A 22,041-nucleotide genomic window follows, 5' to 3' on the forward strand; every position below is an offset into this window, starting at 1 on the left:
AGATGAGAAAAAACTTTTTCACCCAGAGGGTTGTGAATTTGCAGAATTCTCTGCCACAGAAGGCAGTGGAGGCCAATTCACTGGATGAATTTAAAAGAGAGTTAGATAGAGCTCTAGGGGCTAGCGGAATCAGGGGATAAGGGGAGAAGGCAGGCACGGGTTACTGATTGTGGATGATCAGTCATGATCACAATGAATGGCGGTGCTGGCTCGAAGGGCCGAATGGCCTACTCCTGCACCTATTGTCTAATGTTGGGGGGAGTCCAGAACCAGGGGCCACACAGTCTAAGAATATAGGGGAGGCCATTTAAAACTGAGATGAGAAAAAACTTTTTCACCCAGAGGGTTGTGAATTTGTGGAATTCTCTGCCACAGAGGGCAGTGGAGGCCATTTCACTGGATGAATTTAAAAAAGAGTTAGATAGAGTTCTAGGGGCTAGCGGAATCAGGGGGTATGGGGAGAAGGCAGGCACGGGTTACTGATTGTGGACGACCAGCCATGATCACAATGAATGGCGGTGCTGGTTTGAAGGGCCGAATGGCCTCCTCCTGCACCTATTTCTATGTTTCCATCACCCATTCCTTCTCTCCAGAGATGCTGCTGCCTGACCCGCTGAGTTGCCCCAGCATTTTGGGTCTACCTTCGCTTGCCAATGACCCTTGTGCTATTTTTTTCGAGAGCAAGGCCGCTGTATAAATAGCACTCTCTCTCTCTCTCTCTCTCTCTCTCTCTCTCTCTCTCTCTCTCCCCTCTCTCTCTCTCTCTCTCTCTCTCTCTCTCTCTCTCTCCCCCTCTCTCTCTCTCTCTCCCCTCTCTCTCTCTCTCTCTCTCTCTCCCTCTCTCTCTCTCTCTCTCTCTCTCTCTCTCTCTCTCTCTCTCTCTCTCTCTCTCTCTCTCTCTCTCTCTCTCTCTCTCTCTCTCTCTCTCTCTCTCTCTCTCTCTCTCTCTCTCTCTCTCTCTCTCTCTCTCTCTCTCTCTCTCTCTCTCTCTCTCTCTCTCTCTTCTTTCTCTTTCTTTCTCTCTCTCTCCGTCTGCATGAGAAGCAGACAACGGCGGTCTTTATTAAACATCTCAGCTCAAGGACGATATGGTCCTGACCTAATCCTTAATCAGGGCACCAGCCCAGTGACGCACTGCTGACTAATCTCATGCGCGTTGCCTTTTGACTGCGCCACTCCCCGGTGTCCTGCCCCGTCCTGTGTTAGAGGGATCGTAATCTGTCGGTCCCACCTGGTTTCAGAGGCTGCCTCTTTATTCCACAATGACGTAAGTTCTTTGTTTTTTTTCCCCCTTCTGGTTCAGGAGTTGCAGAGAGCTTCCCCGGCCACAGCGTGGCAGCACAACTCATATTTGGAAATGGTACTAGGCAGACAAAGAAGGTGGGGGGGGAAGAGATAAAAAGACACAAAGTGCTGGAGTAACTCAGCGGGACAGGCAGCATTTTAGTTTAAGCTAGACACAAAATACTGGAGAACTCAGCGGGTCAGGCAGCATCTCTGGAGAGAAGTTAATGGGTGACGTTTCGGGTCGAGACCCTTCAGTCTCGACCCGAAACGTCACCCATTCCTTCTCTCCAGAGATGCTGCCTGACCTGTTGAGTTATTCCAGCTTTTTGTGGTACATTCGATTTGTACCAGCATCTGCAGTTATTTTCCTACGGAGTAACTCAGCGGGTCAGGCAGCATCTTAGTTTAAGGTAGGCACAAAATGCTGGAGTAACTCAGCGGGTCAGGCAGCATCTCTGGAGAGAAGTTAATGGGTGACGTTTCTTCAGTCTGAAGAAGGGTCTCGACCCGAAACGTCACCCATTCCTTCTCTCCAGAGATGCTGCCTGACCTGCTGAGTTACTCCAGCTTTTTGTGGTACATTCGATTTGTACCAGCATCTGCAGTTATTTTCTTACAAAATACTGGAGTAACTCAGTGGGACAGGCAGCATCTTAGTTTAAGGTAGACACAAAATACTGGAGTAACTCAGCGGGTCAGGCAGCATCTGTGGAGAGAAGTTAATGGGTGATGTTTCAGGTCGAGACCCTTCAGTCTGAAGAAGGGTCTCGACCCGAAACGTCACCCATTCCTTCTCTCCAGAGACCTGCTGAGTTACTCCAGCTTTTTGTGATACTTTCGATTTGTACCAGCATCTGCAGTTATTTTCCTCAGGAGTAACTCAGCTGGTCAGGCAGCATCTTAGCTTAAGGTAGACACAAATACTGGAGTAACTCAGCGGGTCAGGCAGCATCTCTGGAGAGAAGGAATGGGTGACTTTTCAGATCGAGACCCATCTTCAGACTGAAGAATCTCAATTTTAGTTTAATTTAGAGACACTGCGTGGAAACAGGCCCTTCGGCCTACCGAGTCCGCGCCGACCAGCAATCCCCGCCCACCAACACTGTCCTACGCGCACGCTAGGGACAATTCACAATTACACCCAAGCCAATTGAATTAATTAACCTATAAAGCTGCATGTCTTTGTGGAGTGTGGGAGGAAACCGGAGCACCCGGAGAAAACCCACGCAGGCCACGGGGAGAACGTACAAACTCCGTACAGGCAACAAGCACCCGTAGTTGGGTCGAAGCTGGGTCTCTGGCGCTGTGAGGCAACAGCTCTACCGCTTGTGCCACCGTGCCACATCTATGGAGAACATGGATGGATGACGTTTTGGGTCGGGACCATTCTTCAGACAAAGGGCCGTGATGGAAGAGTTAAGCCATCACTGATGCATCCCCTGCATGTCAGCCTGGCGGCAGGTGTTCTGCTTGTATGTGGACATTCTGCTGAGCTATCCTGGTCTGGAAGGTGAATGGAAGACATGGAGGTTGAAGCCATTTGACAATATTTTGCGGCACGGTGGCGCAGCGGTAGAGTTGCCCGCCTTACAGTGAATGCAGCGCCGGAGACACGGGTTCGATCCCGACCACGGGTGCTGTCTGTACGGAGTTTGTACGTTCTCCCCGTGACCTGCGTGGGTTTTCTCCGAGATCTTCGGTTTCCTCCACACTCAGGTATGTAGGTTAATTGTCTTGGTAAATGTAAAAATTGTCCCTAGTGGGTGTAGGATGGTGTTAATCATATCATATCATATACATACAGCCGGAAACAGGCCTTTTCGGCCCTCCAAGTCCGTGCCGCCCAGTAATCCCCGTACATTTAACACTATCCTACACCCACTAGGACAATTTTTACATTTTACCCAGCCAATTAACCTACATACCTGTACGTCTTTGGAGTGTGGGAGGAAACCGAAGATCTCGGAGTAAACCCACGCAGGTCACGGGGAGAACGTACAAACTCCTTACAGTGCAGCACCCGTACTCAGGATCGAACCCGAGTCTCCGGCGCTGCATTCGCTGTAAAGCAGCAACTCTACCGCTGCGCTACCGTGCCGCCCTTTAGTGCGGGGATCGCTGGGCGGCGCGGACCCTGTGGGCCGAAGGGCCTGTTTCCGCGCTGTATCTCTAAACTAAACTAAAAACTAAATTTCACTGCAATATAGAGACACAAAGAACTGCAGATGCTGGAATCTTGAGGAAAAACACTTCGTGCTGGAGGAACTCAGCGGGCCAGGCGGCATCCTGTGACTTTAGAGATTCAGCTTGGAAGCAGGTCCCCTCAGCCCACCGAGTCCACTCCAATCAGAGATCACCCCGTACACTGGCACTATCCTACACACACTGGAATTTAGAAGGACGAGAGGAGATCTTATCAAAACGTATAAGATTATTAAGGGGTTGGACACGTTAGAGCAGGAAACATGTTCCCAATGTTGGTGGGGTCCAGAACAAGTGGCCCCAGTTTAAGAATAAGGGGGTAGGCCATTTAGAACGGAGATGAGGAAAAACTTTTTCAGTCAGAGAGTTGTGAATCTGTGGAATTCTCTGCCTCAGAAGGCAGTGGAGACCAATTCTCTGAATGCATTCAAGAGAGAGCTGGATAGAGCTCTTAAGGATAGCGGAGTCAGGGGGTATGGGAGAAGGCAGAACGGGGTACTGATTGAGAATGATCAGCCATGATCACATTGAATGGCGGTGCTGGCTCGAAGGGCGAATGGCCTCCTCCTGCACCTATTGTCTATTGTCTAGGGTCGATTTACAATTTTTACCAAAGCCAAATTAACCTACCAATCTGTAAGTCTTTGAGTGTGGGAGGAAACCGCAGCGCCCGGAGAAAACCCACGCAGGTCACAGGGAGAACGTACAAACTCCGTACAGGCAGCACCCGTAGTCAGGATTGAACCCGAGTCTTCTGGTGCTGTGAGGCAGCAACTCTACCGCTGCGCCACCGTGCCGCACAGGTTAGTTGGAGCAGTCCCAGAAGGAGGTTGTGCGTTGACCACTTGGTCTGAATCACGTCGAGGGTGGGTCAGGTGAGGCCGACAGATTCCTTGCCCAGAAGGACATCAATGAACCAGCTGGGTTTTGTGACAATCAGGTGGTTTTATAATCACCATTGCAGTTCGTGGCGTTATAATTTCAGAGTTGTTAACTTTAATTTAGTGCCTCTCCCACTCTGCCTTCTGTTTATTCATAAAAGGTTTCAGTGGAGAGCAAGCATTCATGACCGTTAGGTGATCGAAGAAGGTGTCTCGACCCAAAACATCACCGTGACCTTTCCTCCAGAGACGCTGTCTGACCCGCTGAGCAGCCCCAGTATTTTGTGTTTACCTCAACAATACTGTAAACGTGCCGGCACGGTGGCGCAGCGGTAGAGTTGCTGCCTCACAGCGCCAGAGACCCGGGTTAGATCCCGACTACGGGCGCCGTCTGTACGGAGTTTGTACGTTCTCCCCGTGACCTGCGTGGGTTTTCTCCGCTATCTTCGGTTTCCTCCCACACTCCAAAGACGTGCAGGTTTGTAGGTTGATTGGCTTTGTATAAGTGTAAGTTGTCCCTAGTGTGTGTAGGGTGGCGTTAATGTGCGGGGATCGCCGGTCGGCACGGACTCGGTGGGCCGAAGGGCCTGTTTCTGCGGGATTGCTTGGCGGCGTGGACCTGGTGGGCCGAAGGGCCTGTTTCTGCACTGTATCTCTAAATCTAAATCTAAACGAAACTAAATACTCAGTCACGCAAGCTGTTAAGTGTTGGTATCGTGTCTCAATCTGTTGCTTTGATGCAATGATTCAATGATACTTTATTGCCCCATGAACCAAGGTTGCAGTGAAATGCTTGCCTTGGCATGCAACCCGGTAAGATCACACAGCAGACCTCACCTCGGCAGCCTACAAGAAGGCGTTTCAGGTGCCGGCAAAATTACAAAAGTTCACCGAACAGTCCTATCTCCTGCCTGCCGCTACACATTGGCATAGCGGCCCTTCGTTCTTGGTGCCCCTCATCCCCCCCCCCGCTGGGTCATAAGGTCATAGGTGCTAGGCACAGAATTAGGCCATTCGGCCCATCAAGTCTACTCCACCATTCAATCATGTCTGATCTATCTCTCCCTCCTGACCCCATTCTCCTGCCTTCTCCCCGTAACCTCCGGCACCCGTACTGATCAAGAATATCTCTCTCTCTCTCTCTCTCTCTCTCTCTCTCTCTCTCTCTCTCTCTCTCTCTCTCTCTCTCTCTCTCTCTCTCTCTCTCTCTCTCTCTCTCTCTCTCTCTCTCTCTCTCTCTCTCTCTCTCTCTCTCTCTCTCTCTCTCTCTCTCTCTCTCTCTCCTCTCTCTCTCTCTCTCTCTCTCTCTCTCTTCCTTATTTATATCCACTGACTTGGCCTCCACAGCCTTCTGTGGCAAAAACAATTCCACAGATTCACCAGCCTCTGACTAAAGAAATGTCTGTTCATCTCCTTCCTAAAAGAACGTCCTTTAATTCTGAGGCTGTGCCCGTGGACAGCGCGCGGTCCCTCTCTAACCCCACCCGGGCGCGGACGGACGTAACCCCGGGAAAGGGGCAGGCAGCCGGCTCGGGCAGAGCCCTCTTCCGCCTGGCACCGTGACTCGCGGATGGCCAGCTTGGCCAGGCCCAGGTGCAACCAACCCAACCAGGACATCTTCAGCCCCTCTACCCTCTCCCCCCGTGCACATGGTGGCCAATGATGAGGATGGTGGGGGTGAAGTACGACGGGCGATTCCTCGGCTCGCTTGGCGGGCCACTGCAGGTGAGATACTCCAGGTGAGCCACTCCAGGTGAGACACTCCAGGTGAGACACACCAGGTGAGACACTCCAGGTGAGACACTCCAGGTGAGACACTCCAGGTGAGACACTCCAGGTGAGCCACTCCAGGTGAGACACACCAGGTGAGACACTCCAGGTGAGACACTCCAGGTGAGACACTCCAGGTGAGACACTCCAGGTGAGACACTCCAGGTGAGACATTCCAAGGCTGTTTGTGCGGCACGGTGGCACAGCGGTAGAGTTGCTGCCTGACAGCGAATGCAGCGCCGGAGAGCCGGGTTCGATCTCGACTACGGGCGCTGTCTGTACGGAGTTTGTACGTTCTCCCCCGTGACCTGCGCGGGTTTTCTCCGAGATCTTCGGTTTCCTCCCACACTCCAAAGACGTGCAGGTTTGTAGGTTAATTGGCTTGGTGAATGTAAAGACAAAAATTGTCCCCAGTGGGTGTCGGATAGTGTTAGTGTGCGGGGATCGCTGGTCGGCGCGGACTCGGTGGGCCGAAAGGGCCTATTTCCGCGCTGTATCTCTAAACTAAACTAAGACAGACCTGTGTGTACAGGATAGCACTGAGTCAGAGGTTGTGGGTTTGATTTCCGCTCCATTGGTGCCGACATTCCCAGCTGAAAAAACCCGGAGGTGTAATCTTAAATGTATGAGCCATTGAGACAAGGTTTGGGCAGGTTAAATATTCTGTGTCACCACTTCAGCTGTGAAGGATTGCATACTGTATCTCTAAAGTAAACTAAACTCAGTGGCTCAGGCAGCAACTCTGGAGAGAAAGCTTGGATGAGATTGCAAGCCAAGACCTTTCTTCGGACCTTGTAGACAAAGGATGGGTGATGTTTTGGGTCAGGACCCTTCTTCAGACAGTTACTTCAGAGAATCGGCCTCCACTGCCTTCTGAGGCAGAGAATTCCACAGATTCACAACTCTCTGACTGAAAAGGTTTTTCCTCATCTCCGTTCTAAATGGCCCACCCCTTATTTCTTAAACTGTCACGGGGGGAGAACGTACAAACTCCGTACAGACGGCACCCGTAGTCGGGATCGAACCCGGGTCTCCGGCGCTGCATTCGCTGTAAGGCAGAGACTCTGCCGCTGCGCCACCGTGACCGCCCAGTGACTCCAGCATTTTGTGTCCATCTTCTAATTCCCCGGCTGCCTGTTTTGTTGCTTCAAGTGGAGTGGAGCCAGGCCCCGGAATGTTCTTAATCTCCCAGCGCCGTTCCATGCCAGGATAGAATCTCAACAGGAAGCCTTCTCTCGACACGCACCTCCTGCAGCCCAGGATCCATTACGTTAGGAAAAAAAAGATTTTGCTCAGCAGAGAATCACCCTCGCCTCGCAAAACACTGTCTGCCTCCCAGGCACTGTGGAGGAAGGAACTGCAAGTGCCGGTTTAAACCGAAGACAGACACCAAACTGCTGGAGTAACTCAGCGGTATAAGAAAATAACTGCAGATGCTGGTACAAATCGATTGATTCACAAAATGCTGGAGTAACTCAGCAGGTCAGGCAGCATCTCGGGAGAGAAGGAATGGGTGACGTTTCGGGTCGGGACCCTTCTTCAGACTGACCCGAAACGTCACCCATTCCTTCTCTCCCGAGATGCTGCCTGACCTGCTGAGTTACTCCAGCATTTTGGGAGTAACTCAGCGGGACAGGCAGCATCTCCGGAGAGAAGGAACGGGAGAGGTATTTCACACAGGAGCATCATTCAACGAGAGACTGGTGCACGGATAGGTTAAATACAGTGAGAAGTGGCTGTGGGAAAAATAGGTGCAGGAGTAGGCCATTCGGCCCTTCGAGCCAGCACCGCCATTCAATACGATCATGGCTGATCATCCACAATCAGTACCCCATTCCTGCTTTCTCCCCATATCCCGAAGAGCTAAATCTAACTCTCTCTTGAAAACATCCAGTGAATTGGCCTCCGCTGCCTTCTGTGGCAGAGAATTCCACCGATTCACAACTCTCTGCGTGAAAAGGTTTTTCCTCCTCTCGGTCCTAAATAGCCAAGCCCTTATTCTTAAACTGCGACCCTTGTTTCTCTCATGAGATGCTGCCTGACTCGCTGAGTTACTCCAGCATTTTGTAATACCGTTGAAATACAGTGAAATACTTTTTGCTGCCTGCTATCCAGTCAGTGAGAAGACTACTCTGGACAGAAGGAATGGGTGACGTTACGGGTAGAGACCCTTCTTCAGACTGAATGTCTTCCGAACAAACAGTATCGACCCAAAACGTCACCCATTCCTTCTCTCCAGAGATGCTGCCTGTCCCGCTGAGTTACTCCGGCATTTTGTGTCTATCTTCGGTGCAATCCAGCATCTGCAGTTCCTTCTTACACGTTGGATAAATGGACCTGTCTGTAATTAGACTTGAGGTCAGGGCTCGGTTCTGGGCCAGACAGGGCCTTGTAGATGCCCCCTGCTGAAATGTAATTAATACACTAGCTGGTGCTTTATGAAACCCGGTGGTGGTTTTATCGGCTCCATTACTGATGCGCATATTTATCACAAATTTAATTTAATTTAATTGATTGAGATTAAATTCTCCAGCTGTAATATGGGTTTTGATTTCGTCTCCCCTGACCATTAACCCAGGTCTCTGGATCCCACGCTCCATTACCAAATGACAACGTCAGCTCCATAAAGTCAGCAGGAAAAATGTTCCCCGATGTTGGGGGGAGTCCAGAACCAGGGGTCGCAGTTTAAGAACAATGGGTCGGCCATTTAGGACTGAGACGAGGAAAAACCTTTTCACGCAGAGAGTTGTGAATCTGTGGAACACATATTGGCCAACGTGGATAGGTTGGGCTGAAGGGCATGTTTCCGTGTTGTATGACCATTGGATGGTTCCACTGTCAGGAGAGGACAGCACAAGAGACCATAACCTCAGAATTAAAGGACGTTCCTTTAGGAGGGAGATGAGGAGTAATTTCTTTAGTCAGAGGGTGGAATTCTTTGCCACAGAAGGCTGTGGAGGCCAAGTCAATGGACATTTTTAAGGCAGAGATAGATAGGTTCTTATAAGAAAATAACTGCAGATGCTGGTACAAATCGAAGGTATTTATTCACAAAATGCTGGAGTAACTCAGCAGGTCAGGCAGCATCTCAGGAGAGAAGGAATGGTCGACGTTTCGGGTCCCGAAACGTCGCCCATTCCTTCTCTCCTGAGATGCTGCCTGACCAGTAGATAGGTTCTTGATTAGTACGGGTGTCAGAGGTTACGGGGAGAAGGCAGGAGAACAGGGTTAGGAGGGAGAGATAGATCAGCCACGATTGAATGGCAGAGTAGACTCGATGGGCCGAATGGCCTAATTCTGCTCCTATCACTTATGACCTCATGACCTCAGACGCTGAAGAAGGGTGTGAGCCCGGAATGTCACCCATTCCTTCTCTGCGGAGATGCTGCCTGACCCGCTGAGTTACTCCAGTGTTTAGGGGGGGGTTTATGAGCCGGTGGTCTCTCCCTGCAGAGAGACTGATCTCCACCCACCCACCCACCCACAGACTGAGGGCCTTTGCTTCAAGGATGGGGCCGACCCACCGGCCTGGAATTCATTCGGAGTGACACTCTGTTGATTATTCAGCGGGTCTTGTATTGGACGTTTGAATTATTTAGTACCTACTTCAAATTTAGCAACATGAATAACTCAGGAGAGAGAGGGTTGCAGTTCTGTCATTTTAGGTGGGGGGTAAAAGCAAATTCTAAAATGTCTTATAAAAAGCAGTTGCCGGGCAGAAGATCTATGAGGCTTGACGTGGTGAATCTTATCTGCCGTTGGCTGTGATCTGCAATAGTGGGTTTTCGAGTGGCAATTTTACAAATAGATTCATTTTCAATTATCTGTAAGAAAAATGACTGCAGATGCCGGTACAAATGGAAGGTATCACAGGATGCTGGAGTAACTCAGCGGGTCAGGCAGCATCTCTGGAGAGAAGGAATGGGTGACATAGAAACATAGAAGCATAGAAAATAGGTGCAGGAGGAGGCCATTCGGCCCTTCGAGCCTGCACCGCCATTTAATATGATCATGGCTGATCATCCAACTCAGTAACCCGTACCTGCCTTCTCTCCATAAATATAGCCAATGAACTGGCCTCAACTACCTTCTGTGGCAGAGAATTCCACAGACTCACCACTCTCTGTGTGAAGAAATGTTTTCTCATCTCGGTCCTAAAAGACTTCCCCCTTATCCTTAAGCTGTGACCCCTGGTTCTGGACTTCCCCAACATCGGGAACAATCTTCCCGCATCTAGCCTCTCCAACCCCTTAAGAATTTTATATGTTTCAATAAGATGCCCCCTCAGTCTTCTAAATTCCAGCGAGTACAAGCCCAGTCTATCCAGTCTTTCTTCATATGAAAGTCCCGCCATCCCAGGGATCAATCTGGTGAACCTTCTCTGTACTCCCTCTAAGGCTAGAATGTCTTTCTGAAGAAGGGTCTCGACCCGAAACGTCACACCCGTTCCCTCTCTCCTAGATGCTGCCTGACCCGCTGAGTTACTCCAGCATCTTGTGATACCTTCCATTGTCTGTAACTCGTTTTCACCTAGCCCACATCTAATAGTGGCCTGTTTCCTTTATCATCGTTACATCTTTGCATATCTTTCATCCATTTGTCCCGTATCTCTCATTTCCCTCTCCCCTGACTCTCAGTCTGAAGAAGGGTGACATCTAGGTAGAAAAAACGCCATAGAATTACACAGTCTGAAGAAGGATCTCAACCTGAAACGTCACCCATTCCTTCTCTCCAGAGATGCTGCCTGACCCGCTGAGTTACTCCAGCATTTTGCGTCTGTCTTCGGTTTAAACCAGCGTCAGCGCGGTTTAGTTTAGTTTGGCAGGGGTGAAATGAGAGCGTGGCCGGGGTGGCGTGGGTCTCTGACGATGCTGGCTGTCTTTGTGAGGCAGCGACTCCTGTAGACCCCTTCGATGGTGGGGAGGTCAGTGCCCGTGATGGACCGGGCAGTGCCCGCCACTCTCTGTAATCTCTGTAATCTCCGTTCCTGAGCATTCGAGTTGCCGAACCAGGTCGAGTCAATATTCTCTCTACTGTACACCTGCCTGCAGAAGTTCAAGAGAGTATTCATCGATGTGCAGGGTGGCACAGTGGCACAGCAGCAGAGTTGCTGCCTTGGTGCCAGAGTTGCTGCCAGAGTCCCGGGTGTCAATCCTGACCAATCCTGGAGTTTGTACATTCTCACCGTGACCATTCTTGCTATTGAGGGCGTGCAGCGTAGGTTTACTAGGTTAATTCCCGGAATGGCGGGACTGTCATATGTTGAAAGACTGGAGCGACTAGGCTTGTATACACTGGAATTTAGAAGGATGAGAGGGGATCTTATCGAAACGTATAAGATTATTAAGGGGTTGGACACGTTAGAGGCAGGAAACATGTTCCCAATGTTGGGGGAGTCCAGAACCAGGGGCCACAGTTTAAGAATAAGGGGTAGGGCATTTAGAACTGAGATGAGGAAAAACGTTTTCAGTCAGTGGAATTCTCTGCCTCAGAAGGCAGTGGAGGCCAATTCTCTGAATGCATTCAGGAGAGAGCTAGATAGAGCTCTTAAGGATAGCGGAGTCAGGGGGTATGGGGAGAAGGCAGGAACGGGATACTGATTGAGAATGATCAGCCATTATCACATTGAATGGCGGTGCTGGCTCGATGGGCCGAATGGCCTACTCCTACTCCTATTATCTATTGTCTATTGACCACATGGGTTTTCTCCGGGTGCTCCGGTTTCCTCCCACACTCCAACGACGTACAGGTTTGTAGGCTAACTGTCATCTTTAAATTGTCCCTTGTGTGTCGGACAGCTGTGTATGTTAATTGCGATTTTGTAAAATTATAAATTGTCCCTGGTGTGCGTCGGAAACAACTGGAGTACTTCAGCGGGACATGCAGCGTCTCTGGAGAGAAGGTAGACAAAAAACGCTGGAGTAACTCAGCGGGTCAGGCAGCATCTCAGGAGAGAAGGGATGGGTGACGTTTCGGGTCGAGACCCTTCTTCAGACTTCAGATGGTGATCGCCGGTGGGCTCGGACTCGGTGGGCCGAGGGACCTGTATCAAATGCTGTCTCTCTAAACTCAACCAAACATTCCGACTCACCTTGCATTCTTAACGTTCAAGAGCATTTTGTATTTTTAGAACACTTCATTAACTGCTGAACTCTTCATCGTAGCTGTGTTTGTGACTGTAATTCGGAAAAGATGTGGTTTGACGGGGCAGGACTCTCGGTAAAGCTCGGTGTAGGGTTGGAGCACTGTAATTATTCTATAAAAGGATATCAGGGTTGATAACTCTACTGATTACAGTAATTGGCAAATAGATGCTTGCTCCCTGACACACGGTCTAATCAGAGAGGTTTGTTTAGTGTTTCTGTCAATCCCTCGGTCTTCCCATGAACACCTCTTCTCCGCTCCACTTCCTTTAGCTTAGAGGTGCAGCGCAGAAACATTACGATCATCGATCCCCGCGCACTAACACTCTCCTACGCGCACCGGGGACAATGTTTTGCATCTCCACACAGAGGGCAGTGGAGGCCAGCTCGGTGGATATTTTTAAGGCAGAGATAGACAAAATCTCGATTGGAACGGGTGTCAAGGGTCGTGGGGAGAAGGCAGGAAAAATGGGATCAGGGGCCAGAGGTCAGCCATGACTGAATGGCCGAGTAGACTCGATGGGCCGAATGGCCTAGTTCCACTTCTGTAACCTGTGAGCTTGTGAACATTTGACACAAATCTGAGGGACAACTTTTTCACTCAGAGGTTGGTGGGGCGTATGCAACGAGGTGCCAGAGGAGGTAGTTGAGGCTAGTATTTATAGCATCATTTAAAAGACATTTGGACAGGTACATGGATAGATGGACACACAAAAAAGTTCATAGGGGGTGATTAGCAAATAGGTACAGTACCTGGCAGGAGAAAGGGGTTGAGAGGGGAAAATAGAGTTTCATCTTCAGTTTAGTTTATTGTCATGTGTATTGAGGTACAGTGAAAAGCTTTTGTTGCGCGCTAACCAGCCAGCAGAAACTCAATACATGATGACAATCGATCCATTTACAATGTGCAGATACAGGCTAGGGCGGCACGGTGGCGCAGCGGTAGCGTTGCTGCCTTACAGCGAATGCAGCGCCGGAGATTCAGGTTCGATCCAGACTACGGGCGCCGTCTGTACGGAGTTTGTACGTTCTCCCCGTGACCTGCGTGGGTTTTCTCCGAGATCTTCGTTTTCCTCCCACCCTCCAAAGACGTACAGGTACGTAGGTTAACTGGCTGGGCAAATGTAAAAATTGTCCCTAGTGGGTGTAGGATAGTGTTAATAATAATAATAATAATAATAATACATTACATTTATATAGCGCTTTTCATATACTCAAAGACGCTTAATGTGCGGGGATCGCTGGGCGGCGCGGACCCGGTGGGCCGAAGGGCCTGTTTCCGCGCTGTATCTCTCAATCTAAAATAAAATAACGTTTAGTGCAAGGTAAAGCCAGCAAAGTCAATAGACAATAGACAATAGACAATAGGTGCAGGAGTAGGCCATTCAGCCCTTCGAGCCAGCACCGCCATTCAATGCGATCATGGCTGATCACTCTCAATCAGTACCCCGTTCCTGCCTTCTCCCCATACCCCCTAATTCCGTTATCCTTAAGAGCTCTATCCAGCTCTCTCTTGAAAGCATCCAACGAACTGGCCTCCACTGCCTTCTGAGGCAGAGAATTCCACACCTTCACCACCCTCTGACTGAAAAAGTTCTTCCTCATCTCCGTTCTAAATGGCCTACCCCTTATTCTTAAACTGTGGCCCCTTGTTCTGGACTCCCCCAACATTGGGAACATGTTATCTGCCTCTAATGTGTCCAATCCCCTAATTATCTTATATGTTTCAATAAGATCCCCCCTCATCCTTCTAAGTCCGATCAAGGATAGTCCGAGGGTCACCAAAGAGGTTGGTGGTAGGTTCTCCGGTTGGATGGTGGGATGGTTCAGTTGCCTGATAACAAGTTGGTAAGAAACTGTCCCCGAATCTGGTGGTGTGTGTGCATTGTCACACCATGATTGAATGGCGGAATAGTCTTGATGGGCCGAACGGCCTAATTCTGCTCCTCTGACATATGAACTTTGTGTTTGGCTCAGGATTTCAGCATCTGCAGGTCCTCGTGTCTGCAGATTGGAGTTATTCCCTGCACACGTGGACAGAATGGATGTGGAGAGGATGTTTCCACCAGTGGGAGAGTCTAGGACCAGAGGCCACAGCCTCAGAATTAAAGCACATACCTTCAATGGATATTTTTAAGGCAGAGATAGATAGATTCTTGATTAGTACGGGTGTCAGGGGTTATGGGGATAAGGCAGGAGAATGGTGTTAGGAGGGAGAGAGATAGATCAGCCATGATTGAATGGCGGAGTAGACTCGATGGGCCGAATGGCCTAATTCTGCTCCTATCATCCCCAGACCCATTCTCACCCACCACTCTCCCACCCGACCCTCACAAAGAGATTCCACTGTCAGAGGGCATTGTCCCAACCCCCTGATCTCCTGCTTGCTAAACACTTCAATTCTCAACAGACAATAGACAATAGGGGCAGGAGGAGGCCATTCAGCCCTTCGAGCCAGCACCGCCATTCAATGTGATCATGGCTGATCATTCTCAATCAGTACCCCGTTCCTGCCTTCTCCCCATACCCCCTGACTCCGCTATCCTTAAGAGCTCTATCTAGCTCTCTCTTGAATTCTCCTTCCCATTCCCACACTGACCTTTCTGTCCTGGGTCTCCTCCATTGTCAGAGTGAGGCCCAGCGCAAATTGGAGGAACAGCACCTCATATTTTGCTTGGGCAGCTTACAGCCCAGCGGTATGAATATTGATTTCTCTCACTTCAGGTAGCCCCGGCATTCCCTCTCTCTCTCTCTCTCTCTCCCTCTCTCTCCATCCCTCCCCCACCCAAGTCGCACCAGCTTCTCGTTTTCACCCAACAAACAGCAAACAATGGCCTGTTCCCTTTATCATCGTTACTTTTTTGCGTGTCTTTCATTCATTGTTCTTAATATCTCAACATCACCGTCTACTCCTCTTGTTCCCCTTATCCGGAACCAGTCTGAAGAAGAGTCTCGACCCGAAATGTCGCCCATTCCTTCTCTCCAGAGATGCTGCCTGTCCCGCTGAGTTACTCCAGCATTTTGTGTCTATCTTCGGTTTATTTAGTTTGGAGGCCCATGACAGAAAGGTCAGACTGGGAATGGGAGGGGGAGTTGAAGTGCTCAGCCACCGGGAGATCAGTTTGGTTAATGCGGACTGAGCGAAGATGTTGAGCGAAGTTGAGCGCAGGTGTTGATGCTCGGTCTGCATTAACCAACCTGATCTCCCGGTGGCTGAGCACTTCAACTCCCCCTCCCATTCCCAGTCTGACCTTTCTGTCATGGGCCTCCTCCAGTGCCATAGTGAGGCCCACCGGAAATTGGAGTAACAGCACCTCATATTTTGCTTGGGCAGCTTGCAGCCCAGCGGTATGAACATCGACTTCTCCAACTTTAGATAGCTCCTCTGTTCCTCTCTTCCCCCCTCCTCCCCTTCCCAGATCTCCCTCTATCTTCCTGTCTCCACCTATATCCTTCCTTTGTCCCGCCCCCCTGACATCAGTCTGAAGAAGGGTCTCGACCCGAAACGTCACCCATTCCTTCTCTCCTGAGATGCTGCCTGACCTGCTGAGTTACTCCAGCATTTTGTGAATAAATACCTTCGATTTGTACCAGCATCTGCAGTTATTTTCTTATACAAAAAGCTGGAGTAACTCAGCGGGTCAGGCAGCGTCTATGGAGAAAAGGAATAGGTGCCTGAGAACAGCCGGGAAGAAACTGTCCCTGAATGTGGAGGTGTGCGTTTGCACACTTCTGTACCTCTTGCCCGATGGGAGAGGGGGGGAAGATGGAGTGACCAGGGTAAGACTGGTCCTTGATGATGCTGCTGGCCTTGCCGAGGCAGCGTGGGGCGTAGATGGAGGTGATGGAAGGCAGGTTGATTTGTGTGAAGGTCCGGGCTCTTACGCCATTTTCTTCCCACATCCCAACATTTGCAGCTCCTTGAGTCTTTAATTGCTTTTGAACTGAGGCAGCTGTTGAAAGCCACAGCGGGGCCAGCAATTCCCATCCTCAAGGGCACAATCTTCATGGTCACCAATACGGCGACCAGATTTCTACTGAAGATTCATTTAATTGCTTTATGTAAATTCACCAGCTGCCTTGGTGGGATTTGAACTCATGTCTTCAGATCAATGCCTCAGGCTCTCCTTACTAGTCCAGTATCTTAACCACTTTGCTACTGCTGTAGATTTTTTTTTAGATTTAGAGATACAACGCGGAAACAGGCCCTTCGGCCCACCGGGTCCGCGCCACCCAGCGATCCCCGCACATTAACACTATCCTACACCCACTAGGGACAATTTTTACATTTACTCAGTCAATTAACCTACATACCTGTACGTCTTTGGAGTGTGGGAGGAAACCGAAGATCTCGGAGAAAACCCACGCAGGTCACGGGGAGAACGTACAAACTCCGTACAGACGGCGCCCGTAGTCAGGATCGAACCTGAGTCTCTGGCGCTACATTCGCTGTAAGGCAGCAACTCTACCGCTGCGCCACTGTACCACTGTACCTGATGCTATGTTTACTTTCAGCTTCAGGTATATTGTCACGTATACCGAGGTACAGTGCAAAGCACTTTTTGTTGCGTGCTATTCCATCAGTGAAAAGACTGAAACATGATCACAATCAAGCCATCCACAGATACTGGATAAAAGGAGGACATAGGTTTAAGTTGAGGGGGAGGGGAAGAGATTTAATAGGAACATGAGGGGGAACCAATTCACTGGCTGAATTTCAAAGAGAGTTAGATAGAGCTCTAGGGGCTAGAGGAATCAAGGGATATGGGGAGAATGCAGGCACGGGTTACTGATAATATATTCCTTTATTCGTTCCACACTGGGGAAATTTACAGTGTTACAGTAGCAAAGTGGATAGCAAGACATTATAAATAAAAGTAAAGACAAGGATAAATGGTCATCAGTTTTCTGTGTGTTCTTAACTGTTATTGTTGACTCGTCTGCTGGGAGCAGTGCTGGTTGTGCAGTCTCACAGCAGCGGGAAGGAAGGACCTCCTATATCTCTCCTTCACGCACTTGGGGTGAAGGAGTCTGTCACTGAAGGAGCTACTCAGGGCAGTGACAGTGTCCTGCATGGGGTGGGAGTCGTTGTCCAGCAGCGATGTTAGCTTTGCCATCATCCTCCTCTCTCCCACCACCTGCACTGAGTCGAGGGGGCAACCCAGGACAGAGCTGGCCTTCCTGACCAGCTTGTCGAGTCTCTTCCCCTCTGCCGCTGAGATGCTGCTGCTCCAGCAGATCACTCCATAGAAAATGGCTGATGCAACCACCGTGTTGTAGAAGGTCCTTAGCAGTGCCCCCTGCACTCCAAAGGACCAAAGTCTCCTCAGCAGATAAAGTCTGCTCTGGCCCTTTCTGTGTAGCGCATCAGTGTTTTCGGTCCAGTCCAGTTTATTGTTGAGGTGGACACCCAGGTACTTATAAGAATCCACCCTCTCGATGTCCATTCCCTGGATGTTCACCGGTGTCGGGGGGGACCTGGCTGCACCTGATTGTGGATGATCAGCCATGATCACAATGAATGGCGGTGCTGGCTCGAAGGGACAAAATGGCCTCCCCCTGCAACAATTTTCTATGTTTCTATGTTAACTTTTTCACACAAAGGGTGTATGGAACGAAGTAGTTGAGGCAAGTAGTACTATTACAATGTTTAAGAAACATTTGGACAGGTACATGGATAGGACAGGTCTGGAGGGATATGGACCAAACGCAGGCAGGTGGGACTAGTGTGGATTGAGCATGTTGGCCGGTGTGGACAAGTTGGGATGAGGGGCCTGTTTCCACGTTGTACGACTCTGACTCTGACTCTATCTGCAGTTCCTTGTGTCTTTTAGGTTAATTGGCTTGGTATAATTAATTGAAAAAATGTCCCGAGTGTGCGTAGCAAAGTGCGACTGTGCGGGGATCGCCAGTCAGCACGAACACGGTGGGCCGAAGGGCCTGTTTTCGCGTTGGTAGACACAAAGTGCTGGAGTAACTCAGCGGGACAGGCAACATCTCTGGAGAGAAGGAACGGGTGACGTTTCGGGTCGAGACCCTTCTTCAGACTGATGTCAGGGGAGGGGGCGGGACACAGATAGGACGTAGTCGGAGTCAGGAAGACGAGTGGGAGAACTGGGAAGGGGGAAGGCGATAGAGAGGGGAAGCAAGGACTATCTGAAGTTAGAGAAGTTAGAGAAGTTAGATGCTGTTTGACCCGCTGAGTTACTCCAGCATTTTGTGTCTACCTTTCGATTTAAACCAGCGCCTGCAGTTTTTTTACCCTGCTGTTTCCGCGTTGTATCTCTAAACTAAATAAAGACTAGTTTGAAAGTAGAAATTGTGCCTGTAGTTTATTTCAAGGTCGCACCATTGAAAGATCTGGGGGCCACTGTTGAGCGCATTCCATTTCAGAAGCAGGAAGGAACGTTTTCCAGGCAAGTTGAGATTGGATCTTCACTGCGTGTGTACCTTGCTCCAACTCATCTCACGGTGTGTTAACCACAATCACTGCTGAAACTCTGAGCTGAATCTCCAGTTTTAGTTTGGTTTGGAGACACAGCGCGGAAACAGGCCCTTCGGCCCACCGAGTGCGTGCCGACCAGCGATCCCCGCCCATTAACACTACCCTACACACCATTAACACTACACTACACACCATTAACACTACCCTACACACCATTAACACTACCCTACACACCATTAATACTACCCTACACACCATTAACACTACACTACACACCATTAATACCACCCTACACACCATTAATACTACCCTACACACTATTAACACTACCCTACACACCATTAATACTACCCTACACACCATTAACACTACACTACACACCATTAATACTACCCTACACACCATTAACACTACACTACACACCATTAACACTACCCTACACACCACTAATACTACCCTACACACTATTAATACTACCCTACACACTATTAATACTACCCTACACACCATTAATACCACCCTACACACCATTAATACTACCCTACACACTATTAATACTACCCTACACAATATTAATACTACCCTACACACCATTAACACTACCCTACACACCATTAACACTACCCTACACACCATTAACATTACCCTACACACCATTAACACTACCCTACACACTATTAACACTACCCTACACACCATTAACACTACCCTACACCCCATTAACACTACCCTACACACCATTAACACTACCCTACACACTATTAATACTACCCTACACACCATTAATACCACCCTACACACCATTAATACCACCCTACACACCATTAATACTACCCTACACACTATTAATACTACCCTACACACCATTAACATTACCCTACACACCATTAACACTACCCTACACACCATTAAAACTACCCTACACACCATTAACACCGCCCTACACACCATTAACACTACCCTACCAGGGACAATTTACATTTACACCACAAGTCAATTAACCAACAAACCTGTACACGTCTTTGGAGTGCGGGAGGAAACCGAAGATCACGGAGAAAACCCACACAGGTCACGGGGAGAACGTGCAGACAGCACCCGTAGCCGGGATCGAACCCGGATCTCTGGCGCTGTAAACGCTGTAAGGCAGCAACTCTGCCGCTGCGCCACCACTTATTGCAATTTACAAGGAGATTCACAAAATCACGCCATCAAATCTCCCGTCATCCCAACTGCCCTGAAACGAGACAAAATACCACCGGTTCCTACATCATCAACTCGCTGAATTTCAATAAACTTTGCTCCCAATATTCCCTTTACCCGAGCACGATAAGGGAATGGAATATGCCACCACCCAACACACGCGCTGGTCCTGATGTTCAGTCATTTACAAAGGGGATTGAGAAACTCGATCTCCTCAACTTGGTCACTGCTCTACTCACTCCGACGTGCGCGAGATAACCGCTTACGAGGTGTTTGCGCAGTAATCACCCAGAACCAAACATCAGTGGTTCTCAAACTTCCACCACGTACTTTGGCGGTTTGTACGCTGATGGTTTGATCTCGTTTACCTTAGTTCATTATTGTCACGGGAACCGAGGTACAGTGAAAAGCTTCGCTTGTTGCATGCTATCCAGTCAACGAAAAGGCTACACCTGATTCCAATCGAGCTGCCCACAGTGTACAGATACATAATAATAGGGAATAACGATGAATGTGATACACTAACACTATCGCACACACTAGGGACAGTTTACAATTTTACTGAAGCCAAAGATCGCTTATCTTTAGGTCGAGAGGGGTAAAGTTCAAAGGGGAAATGTGCGTAGGGTTGCCAACTGTCCTGCATTAGCCGGGACATCCCGTATTTTGGGCTAAATTGGTTTGTCCCATAAAGGATCGCCCTTTTCCCATATTAGGCCCGGGGGGCGCTGTAGGCCCGAACGCTGTAGGCCCCGACACTGTAGGCCCCGGCACTGTAGGCCCGGACACTGTAGGCCCGGACACTGTAGGCCCCGACACTGTAGGCCCGGACACTGTGGGCCCGGACACTGTAGGCCCGGACACTGTAGGCCCGGACACTGTAGGCCCCGACGCTGTAGACCCCGACGCTGTAGATCCTGACATTAAAGGCCCCGACACTGTGGGTCCCGACGCTGTAGGCCCCGACACTGAGGGTCTCGACGCTGTAGGCCCCGACGCTGTGGGCCCCGACACTGTGGGCCCAGACTCTGTCGGCCCTGACACTGTGGGCCTCGACACTGTGGGCCTCGACACTGTAGGCCCCGACGCTGTAGGCCCGGACGCTGTAGGCCCCGACACTGTGGGTCCCGACACTGTAGGCCCCGAAACTGTAGGCCTGGACTCTGTCAGCCCTGACACTGTAGGCCCCGACGCTGTGGGTCCCGACACTGTAGATCCTGACATTAAAGGTCCCGACACTCTAGGTTTCCGACATTTTAGCGCCGGGCATTCTAGGTCCGGAGGCCCGGGCGCCCCTGACAGGTTGCGTAGCAACCCGCCTCCCGGCCCGGGCGGCCGCCATTGGTGGAGCGGGAGCACATGGCCGCTGGCTGGGTGAGGTCAGGTGTGGCGCGGGGCGGTGACATCACCTTGTCCCTTATTTGGGAGCGTAGAAAGTTGGCAACCCTATATGTGGGGCAGGTTTTTTTTTTTACACAGGGAGTGGTGGAATGCGCTGCCGGGAGTGGTGGTGATGGCAGATACGTTGGCGGTATTAAAGAGGCTTTTAGATAGTCACATGGATATGCGGGGAATGAAGGGATATGGATTAGATGCAGGCAGCGGAGATTAGTTTATCGGCATCATGTTCGGCATGGATATTGTGGGTTGAAGGTCACAAGTGACAAGAGCAGAATGAGGCCATTCAGTCTCATCACGTCCACTCTGCCACTCGACGCATTTGTATGACAGTTGGCAGATCAATTTCCCTCCTGGAATAAATAAAGTTGGGAATCGTGGCTGATCTATCTCTCCCTCCGAACCCCATTCTCCTGCCTTCTCCCCATAACCCCCCGACACCCGCACTGCACAGTTCTGCGTTCTGAAGTGTAGTGGCTTTGCTTTGACCGAGCATGCCAGACATCTCTGGAGCGACAGTGTGCAGCTGCTATCCGAGCCAGAGAGGGGCTTGTCCTTGTGCTGGATGGTTCACCACCAAAGTCTACGAGGGCAGAATCCTGAGGTCAAGTTTAGTTGATCTCATCTCACCTCCCAGCCAGCCGGCCCCATCAACATCAACACAGCTGCAGGACATAGCATCCTGTGTCTATCCTTCCCACTTCCTCCTGGTGCC

This window comes from Rhinoraja longicauda, chromosome 12 (assembly GCF_053455715.1).
Source record: "Rhinoraja longicauda isolate Sanriku21f chromosome 12, sRhiLon1.1, whole genome shotgun sequence".
NCBI classification, from domain to species: Eukaryota; Metazoa; Chordata; class Chondrichthyes; order Rajiformes; family Arhynchobatidae; genus Rhinoraja; species Rhinoraja longicauda.